At 43.0% G+C, this 9,633-nt stretch overlaps 1 long non-coding RNA gene and 1 pseudogene across 1 annotated transcript; one reads left to right on the top strand and one right to left on the bottom strand.

Moving 5' to 3' along the window:
* Positions 1 to 1,715: 1,715 nt before the first annotated feature.
* LOC121014733 (uncharacterized) lies at positions 1,716 to 2,166 on the top strand. The gene is made up of 2 exons (XR_005783402.1): positions 1,716 to 1,835; positions 2,067 to 2,166. It is a non-coding gene; the product is annotated as an uncharacterized LOC121014733 (long non-coding RNA).
* Positions 2,167 to 2,405: 239 nt separating this feature from the next.
* On the bottom strand, positions 2,406 to 8,663 carry LOC121014732 (RNA-binding protein 3-like; annotated as a pseudogene).
* Positions 8,664 to 9,633: the final 970 nt, after the last annotated feature.

Below are 9,633 nucleotides of genomic sequence, written 5' to 3'. Positions count from 1 at the left end.
GAGTCTTATAGGTCTCCCTTTATATGTGAGGGCACGTTTACCCCTTGCTGCTTTCAGAATTTTCTCTTTATCCTTGTATTTTGCCAGTTTCACTATGATATGTCGTGCAGAAGATCGATTCAAGTTACGTCTGAAGGGAGTTCTCTGTGCCTCTTGGATTTCAATGCCTTTTTCCTTCCCCAGTTCAGGGAAGTTCTCAGCTATTATTTCTTCCAGTACCCCTTCAGCACCTTTCCCTCTCTCTTCCTCCTCTGGGATACCAATTATGCGTATATTATTTCTTTTTAGTGTATCACTTAGTTCTCTAATTTTCCCCTCATACTCCTGGATTTTTTTATCTCTCTTTTTCTCAACTTCCTCTTTTTCCATAACTTTATCTTCTAGTTCACCTATTCTCTCCTCTGCCTCTTCAATCCGAGCCGTGGTGGTTTCCATTTTGTTATGCATTTCGTTTAAAGCGTTTTTCAGCTCCTCGTGACTGTTCCTTAGTCCCTTGATGTCTGTAGCAAGAGATTCTCTGCTGTCAGCTATACTGTTTTCAAGCCCAGCGATTAATTTTATGACTATTATTCTAAATTCACTTTCTGTTATATTATTTAAATCCTTTTTGATCAGCTCATTAGCTGTTGTTATTTCCTGGAGATTCTTCTGAGGGGAATTCTTCCGCTTGGTCATTTTGGATAGTCCCTGGCGTGGTGAGGACCTGCAGGGCACTTCCCCTGTGCTGTGGTGTATAACTGGAGTTGGTGGGCGGAGCCGCAGTCAGACCTGATGTCTGCCCCCAGCCCACCGCTGGGGCCACAGTCAGACTGGTGCGTGCCTTCTCTTCCCCTCTCCTAGGGGCGGGATTCACTGTGGGGTGGGGTGGCCTGTCTGGGCTACTTGCACACTGCCAGGCTTGTGATGCTGGGGATCTGGCGTCTTAGCTGGGGTGGGTAGGCAAGGTGCACAGGGGCAGGAGGGGCAGGCTTAGCTTGCTTCTCCTTAGGTGATCCACTTCAGGAGGGGCCCTGTGGCAGCAGGAGGGAGTCAGATCCGCTGCCGGAGGTTTGGCTCCGCAGAAGCGCAGAGTTGGGTGTTTGTGCTGAGTGAGCAAGTTCCCTGGCAGGAACTGGGTCTCTTTGGGATTTTGGCTGGGGGATGGGCGGGGGAGATGGCGCTGGCGAGCGCCTTTGTTCCCCACCAAACTGAGCTCTGTCGTCAGGGGGCTCAGCAGCTCTCCTTCCCTTTGTCCTCCAGCCTTCCCGCTTTCTGAGCAGAGCTGTTAACTTATGACCTCCCAGCCGCTAAGTCGAGCTTGCTGTCGGAACACAGTCCGTCAGGCCCCTCCGCTTTTTGCAAGCCAGACTCGGGGGCTCTGCTTGGCTGGCGAGCCGCCCCTCCGCCCCGGCTCTCTCCCGCCGGTCCGTGGAGCACGCACCGCCTCGCCGCCCTTCCTACCCTCTTCCGTGGGCCTCTCGTCTGCGCTTGGCTCCGGCGACTCCGTTCTGCTAATCCTCTGGTGGTTTTCTGGGTTATTTAGGCAGGTGTAGGTGGAATCTAAGTGATCAGCAGGATGCGCGGTGAGCCCAGCATCCTCCTACGCCGCCATCTTCACATTTCAACTTTTTAATCAGCTCCATGAAAGACATCCTAAATGCTAAGTGAAACACAACAGATATTTTTTCTTCCCTTATTAAAGAAAAGGAAATTTGCAAGTTCTAAGAAACTTCTGTGTATCAGGGTGGTGACCTTGAATAAAAAACAAAACAAAACAAAACCCAAACCACCTCTAATCATGTTCTTGCAGCTGCATTTAGAAATTGCTTTCTAATCATGGTAAACATTGTATACAGGTTTTTTTTTTATTTTTTTTAACGTTTATTTATTTTTGAGACAGAGAGAGACAGAGCATGAACGGGGGAGGGTCAGAGAGAGGGAGACACAGAATCTGAAACAGGCTCCAGGCTCTGAGCAGTCAGCACAGAGCCCGACGCGGGGCTCGAACCCACGGACCGCGAGATCTTGACCTGAGCCGAAGTTGGCTGCCCAACCGACTGAGCCACCCAGGCGCCCCAAGTATACAGGTTTTTAAAATGTCCCTAAATGCACATCATTTGAAAAAAAATGTGACCAAACATTTTTTGCCATAGCCCGTAATCCTGAGAGCCCAAACTAAAAAACTGGCAAAAAGAAAAAATACCCAGACTCTACAAATGTCCCAGGACTTGTCTTTAAATGGGAGAAAAAACTTTAAAAGACATATGGAACTTTCTACAAGGTCTTTGTAACAAGCTACCTTGGGAGCTCAATTCAAAAATAGAAGTTGATATACTAAACAGATTTTTCAGTGCAGCTCCAAAAATCTTTATAAATACAGCCATTTGGAAGGATGATCCTGGATCAGAAGTTTTATTCCTTGTGTATCTACATTAGGTGCACAAACTTCATCTCAGTTGTCATCATTGTCTCTGTAATTTCCTCCTGAGTAGTGGTCATAACCGCCCTGGCTGCCACCATAGTCTCTGGACCTTCCATATCCATATCCATAGCCATACCCATATCTTCCAGGACGACTGTCGTATCTACCACTCCTATAGCCCTGGTCCCCACCACCTCTCCATTCATGGCTCTCATGGCATCTGAGGCATGCTCTGGGTTGGTGAAGGTGATGAAACCAAAACCCCGGGATCCCTGTGTCTCCCGGTCTTTGACAACAACCACTTCAGAAATAGGACCAAAGCTGCTGAAGTGGTCTTCCAGAGCCTGCTCATCGGTGTTGAAATTGAGCCCTCCCATGAAAAGCTTCCCTTCTTCAGAAGACATGGCGGTCAATTCGGGTACTGCAAGTTAAGCAAAAGGACTAGAAGAACAGCTACCGCTGTGGAGAAGAGAGACTGGGGGAACTACAGATTTAAAGATACTGTTTTTCACCAATCATATTAGTAAACATTGCTATGCTGCAAGGTGTGGGGAAATGGATATATACAGAGACAGCTATCATATGTCACACATGGGGTTATAAATTGTATTATATTCTGGAGGGCGACTTTATCAACTTATACTAACAATTTGGTCAGTGTATGTTAAAATTTTGTCAATTTAAAAGTTTACTTTGATTCAGAACCATTTTTATAACTTCATTTTGTCCTGAAACATCTTATCAGAGCAGACTAGAGCAACTTTGAGACTGCAGGCAACTGTTAAGTGGTCCAGTGCAAGATTCTAAGTAACATCTCTTATTAACCCTTACTTGGACATATTCTAGACAATTGTTGGCCAAAACCATGAAATAGAGCCTCTTGCTTATTTTAAGCTTATTAAAAAAGGTAACCAATTGGCACATTTTGGCTTGTCTGTTTTATATAAAGGGCCTATACAATGTTCTACATTGATGTTCTACAATAGCGATGAACAAACTTTTCCTGTAAAAGGCCAGACAGTAAATATTTTAGGCTTTGTGGAACACGGAGTTCCTGTCATCACCACTAAACTTTGTGGCAGTAGCAAGAAAGCAGCCATAGGTAATATATCAGCTAATGAGTGAGGTCGTGCTCTGGTAGAACCTTATTTATGGGCACTAAAAATTGAATTTCATAAAAACTTCACAGGTCATAATATTATCATTCTTCTTTTGATTGTTCCTCCCAAGCATTAAAAAATATAAAAGCCGGGGCACCTGGGTGGCTCAGTAGGTTGAGCGTCCGACTTCGGCTCAGGTCATGATCTCTCGGTCTGTGAGTTCGAGCCCCACGTCGGGCTCTGTGCTGACAGCTCAGAGCCTGGAGCCTGTTTCGGATTCTGTGTCTCCCTCTCTCTCTGCCCCTCCCCCGCTCGGGCTCTGTCTCTCTCTGTCAAAAATAAATAAACGTTAAAAAAATTTAAAAAATATATAAAAGCCATTCTTTGTTCAAAGACTATACAAAACAGGCAATGGGCTGGATTTGGTCTGCAGGCCTTAGTTTGCCAAACTCTGTGTTACGTTATCACTTGTTTCTTAGAAATTAGAAATTGCTGCAGCACTATTTTATGTTATCTAACATGCCGTAACTATATTAAGTAACTATATCTTAAAAACTAACCATTGTTTTCCAAACAAAAATTAAAAACCACTTCAATGCAAGCAAAGTCAGGTCCATTGTCAATATTTAAAAATTATTATTTTGTTAAAGGCTAGGGTTTTAATAATCCCTCCTTATGATCCATTCTTGTGCATTTCTCCCCCCTGCGGTTAGGCCCCAAATCTTTTGCATTGTCACTCCTATGGATACTTCAGAGGTCAGCATCAGACCGAGACAGCCGATGGTGGTCACCTGGGGTAGCCCATCCATATGGTCTGATGCATTTCCTGGATCTGGCAGCCAAATAGCTGGCTTGTTAGCATCAGGATAGTAGTTATGATCTCATGTTCCAACATGGGCCCATCCCCAAGGTATCCATAGTCAGAATCATCCTGAAAGTAGCCAGTTATGTCCAGCACCAGTAGCCTCATTTAAAGCCACTGGCTAAGTTCTGAAGAGAGAGAGAGCTAGTCAGTTGAACTGAAAGGTGGTGTATCCTTATCCATTGGGAAAAAACTAGCTTCTTGCCACTATATCCGTATGTAAGAGTGAAGGAAGAGTCAAAAGAGTGATAGCTCCCTTAGTTTCAATAGTCTGTGCAGCTTCCTTGTCCTGAGCAAATGCAGGGTTTGCCTTGCCCAACCAAATTAATGTTACGTTTTTGGTTGTTATGATAGGTTCCAGGTTAGGTTTGCTGTAAAAATCTTTGCGACAGGCGTCTTTGCAGTAACTAATTGGCTATAAGGCAGTTTTCCCGTAGAAGATATAAGAATGAAAAATAAGAGAGACACGTTAAAGAGGACACAATGAAACATGAAAAAAAGTTAAAAATCTTAATTATTAACTTCTTTCATTAAGAGAGGTATCAATTTTTCAAATACCGGCACACATATTTGTAACTGAGCTCTGTATTGTGTGTCAAAGCCTTCCATACTTGTTCCTTTTTGGCTTATTGTTACTTGTCTGTTGTTAGACATTCCAAAGTTCTATGGGAAAGTGTTAAATGTTGTAATTCATTTGTAACTGAACTTGTTACCACTGCAGCTGGTAGGTTACTTTCTAGATAGTATGTGATCTGGTTTGTACTCTCTTATTCCACACTTCCAGTGTGTCTTATCAGCATATTTTCTACCAAGTCCATATATATGTAGTTGTTATCACTATTTTAAGACTATCACATCTACTTGTCATGGTATAGACAATTATGAAGGCTGGCTACGGTTTATATAATATAAAAATTGGAACTCTGTCAATGGGGAAATGAAACCAAACTGTGAACCACTTATCTTTTATGGCAAAATTACCTTATGGTCAATTAGTTTTGCAGTGAAAATGTTTGTGGCAAAAACGCTTACAGCAAAGATAGTAGTTATGGTTATGGATGGTAATGGTGAAAATACCAGACACAGTTGGAAGAGACTTCTAGATTTTTTTTTCGTATGGCAACCAACAATGCAAGCAGATGATTCTGGTTATTGTGGACCCCAGGCTCTAATACATATACCAAGGATCTACATTTCCAAGGAACTCTGCAAACCACAGCCAGGATACCAAAGAAGCTATCTCTCTTTTATTAATAAGCTAGTATGAAGACAGGTGGAATGTAAGCTGTAGGATTCTACCTGAGGAATTCCAAGTCACAGTCTTCTTCAGAAGTATCTGAACTGAAACAAAACAAAAAAGAACTCTCTGAACTTTGAGCCACCTTTCAGATGGCACAACTAAACAGGAAGGAATGGAATATCTTCATGGGATGAGTGTTAACTTTCTGGGTTTGTATGTGTTCAATCTGTGCAGCTGGAATCCTTTCTAGCTTCACTTGCAAGAATTCAAAAACAATATGAGTGTATGCCAAGTAGATGTAGATGAGCCAAGAAGCTTTTGTGTATTCTTCTCTTCATGCTGGTGAGTGGGAGGACATCCTTGAGTCCAATCTGTAAGCTTTATCGTATGACCAGCTAACATCAAGAGGCAGAGATGGCCCAGAATGTTCTTTATGTTAATGGTGGACTTTCACTTATCCTTAAACTTCCACATCTACCATCTCATTGATCTTGGATAAAAGCTACTGTTGAGCTTGTATGAAAACTTGCCTTTTGTCCAAATCATGAGCCTTTATGTGGGTAGGATACCAGTCCACAATTTGTTCCCTTACTGGTTTGTGCTTGTTATACTTCCATGACTGGGACACAGCAGGAGCTGTGGAGGGCATGCATTTGGGAAAAATAGTTACAGGTAAGGAGCCCTTCCCATCCTGGCTACAAATGTCCACTTTTGAGTCATAATGTGAGACGAAATACCATTCCATTGAGTGTGCAGCTGATTGCTGATGCATCCTTTTGACACTTTAATTGGTGTTAATTAGTATTTTGACTAGTATTTACTTAGTATTTTGATAGTTTAATTAGTGTTACGATGGCATGTTTCATTACCTGTAAGAGTGCAGCCAAGCACTGGACATTGATTAGATGAGCTGCATCAGGCTGTGTGCATGAGGTCTGTATACTCTCATCTAGTGTCCCTAGAAGGTTAGCTGCTGTATTCACTTCACTTGGATCATTGCATGTTGTCCATGACTCAGCTACTTCTTGAGTGAAACACGGAGAAAACCCTTGTTTCCTCCTCTTCGGGACTTAGGTGGTGTCCACATCTATTCCCCCAGGATTACCTTTATCACTCAGAGAAGGAGCTGCGGTTGCAGTGCTGGAATGGATCCCAGAGCGGAGGTAAGTTTGTTGCTGCCAGCAGCATCATTCCTGATGACCTCCATGGCCGTGCCCAACTCAATCAAATCAGCTTTGAGTAGCCTTTGTCCACGGAGGGTTTTAAAAAAATCCGTGGTGTAGCCCCTCTCAGTTACGCTCAAGGGGACAGGCTCTGCCTATCATGGGAGTCTGAGTTGTCTTTCACCTGTTTTAGCTGGGCTTCTTAGACCTTTCTCCATGTCAACCGCCCCTTCCTCATCATTCCCAAAGCCAGTCTGAGAAAGGTTTAAAACCATATTAAACTTTTGAATGTGTATATCTGTTGCCCAGAAATATTACTTTTTAGAATTTATTGTAGCAAAATACTCGTCAATACATATCTATTCTATTCCATTGTTTATAATAATAAAAAAATTAGAAATAACCTAAATAGCCTTCAGTAGGGGAATGCTTGTGAAAAACAATGTGAACATACAGTGCTGTTATACAACAGGTGCAGAGTATGAGGTAGGTCTACAGGTCTATAAAGTTGCATGAACAGTATCTGAAACCTACCGTTGAGTGAACAAAAGGAAAGTCACAGATCGGTTGATGTCATTTCTATAGGGTAATAATTAACGACAACAAAAAGGAAACTATGTATTTTCATAAGTATGACTATGAGTATCTGTGCATGGAAACATGGCTAGAAGGATTCAGGCCAAGCTGGTAATGGTGGTTTCCTCTGCAGAGAGACTGGGATTGGGGGTTCTGGGAAAGAGGCGACTACATGTAACATTTAATATATTTACTGTGGGCATGTATTTGTGCTCACTTGTGTAATTAAAAGTAAATAATAATTTTTCAAAGAAAAAGAAATAAAATTAAAGAGAAGGATTTTAAAAATTCAACATTAAGAAATTAGCAGTACTGTGGTCTGTACTCTGGATTCCGCACGTGCAGATAGCTTCATGTAGATGACCTGGGTGCCCGAGAACCCTGACACTGACACTATGCAGGGCTGTTCAGGAGCCATGTTCTTGCCCTGGGCACAGGGCTGCAAGTTCTGGGCTGGAGATTTAGTGAGGAAATGATAATGATCAACTCTGCTTAGCATGAGGGATATGATAGTTGGGAGGGAGATGTAGGGAAGGAAAAATTTTTCTCTACCCATCCTATGTTCATTGACTGGAGTTCTGCAAATGAGACCAACAAAAGAGAGATTAAAGGCGAAAAATAGTCAGAAGTTTATTAATGCGTCCATCTGAGCATACACATGGGAGGACTCCACGATGGATACCTCAAAAGGATGGTAAGAACTTGGGCTAATACGGCTTCTTAGCAAAAGAGCGATGAATTTGTAGAGAAGTGACAAGCTCAAAAGGACTTTGAGCTTCTAGAGAAGGCAAATTGTGGGAAGGTAAATATATAGGGGAAAATAATGGAAGATAAGGTTGTTTTTAGCAAGGTTTATTATGTAGATCTCTTTGATGCCATCTCTGGATTGATGAGTCTAGAGTTGTCTCTGGTGATTAAGTATCGTCCCGCCCTTTCTGATAGATATGGGGTGTGCAGAGAGTTGTTATTGTGTTTGTTTCTTCTCCACTGCCTTCAAGCTCAAAATAATCCTTATACCAGAGTGGCATATCTTGGACTGGCATTCTCTGAACCCCTTCAGAGATATTCTAAGGAAAGGGACTATAGCTACAATCTTATGTGTGTAAGAAGGGAGTAAAGTTATCACGCTCAGATGTGAAGATTGTACCACAGCCAGGAAGCAGGAAATCTTCCCCTCATATCTTTCCCAACAAGTCCCTCCCACCCCAAGCCCAAGAGCCTTAAGATTCACCACTTCCAGAATTACAGATCTTGGCAGGCCTTGATTATGTTTATTTCACCAATTCTTGCTCATTAAAGTCTGACTCACATAGGAAGAGCAGGAAAACAGGCCCGTCTTTGGGTTCATAGAAGTTTTTAACCTCACCATAAATCTGCTGTGAAGAGAGTCATCACTTTGAACAGTGGCCTTGAAACACTGGTGTGGTATGAGTCGTCTTATTCTCTTAAAGTCCTGTAGCTGGCACTGAAGAGACTGGTCCTTCTCTGCCCTCTTGCAACAGAAAGAGGACACTGCATGTTGTCTGGGAGCTTATCTTTTCTAGGCAACAACTGTTCCGAGGAGAGATCTACTGAAGCCAAGGGGCTTTGGTGGGTTTTAACATCTCCTATAGATGTTTCAGCTGGTGATTTTTGTTATTTGAAACTTCTTTGCTTTTCTAGTTCTGGTATGCTAACTCTTTTGTATGTAATGCCTGATTACTGCAGTAGACTGAATGCGTCCCCTCAAAATTCATATGTTGAAATCATAATACCATGTGATGGTATTAGGAAGTGGGGCCTCTGGGAGGTAAGTAGGGTGTGAGGGTAGAGCCCCTATGAACAGGAACAGGGCCCTTAGAAAGGAGGTCGCAGGAGCTCTCTTGCCCCTTCTGCCTCGTGAGGATGTAACTGGAAGGCATCAGCCTGCAACCTGGAAGAAGGCTGGCACCCTGATCTCAGACTTGCTTCCGAAACTGGGAGAACCCTGAATTTCTGTTGGGCGTAAGCCACCCAGTCTGTGGTAGTTTGTTGGACCAGACTGAACTGACTAAAACGGTCACTTCATTAAGGACTCTTGAATAAGTATCATGCCCATGACACGTGGATCTCTCTCTCTCTCTCTCTCTCTCTCTCTCTCTCTCTCTCTCTCTCCCTCTCTCTCTCTCTCCCTCTCTCTCTATCGCATCTGCTTCATCCCTGACTGTGTACTTGGGATGTTGTTTCAGGACCATCCAAGTGCGTGTGGGTTGTAGGATGTGTTTTGGTGATGCTGATCACCTGGCTTGGCTTAGCATAGGCAGAAGTGTTAG

This window comes from Herpailurus yagouaroundi, unplaced genomic scaffold (assembly GCF_014898765.1).
Source record: "Herpailurus yagouaroundi ecotype Mexico unplaced genomic scaffold, PumYag 29, whole genome shotgun sequence".
NCBI classification, from domain to species: Eukaryota; Metazoa; Chordata; class Mammalia; order Carnivora; family Felidae; genus Herpailurus; species Herpailurus yagouaroundi.
Note: the sequence above shows the minus strand (reverse complement) of the source record. Positions and strands in the feature narration are given on the sequence as shown.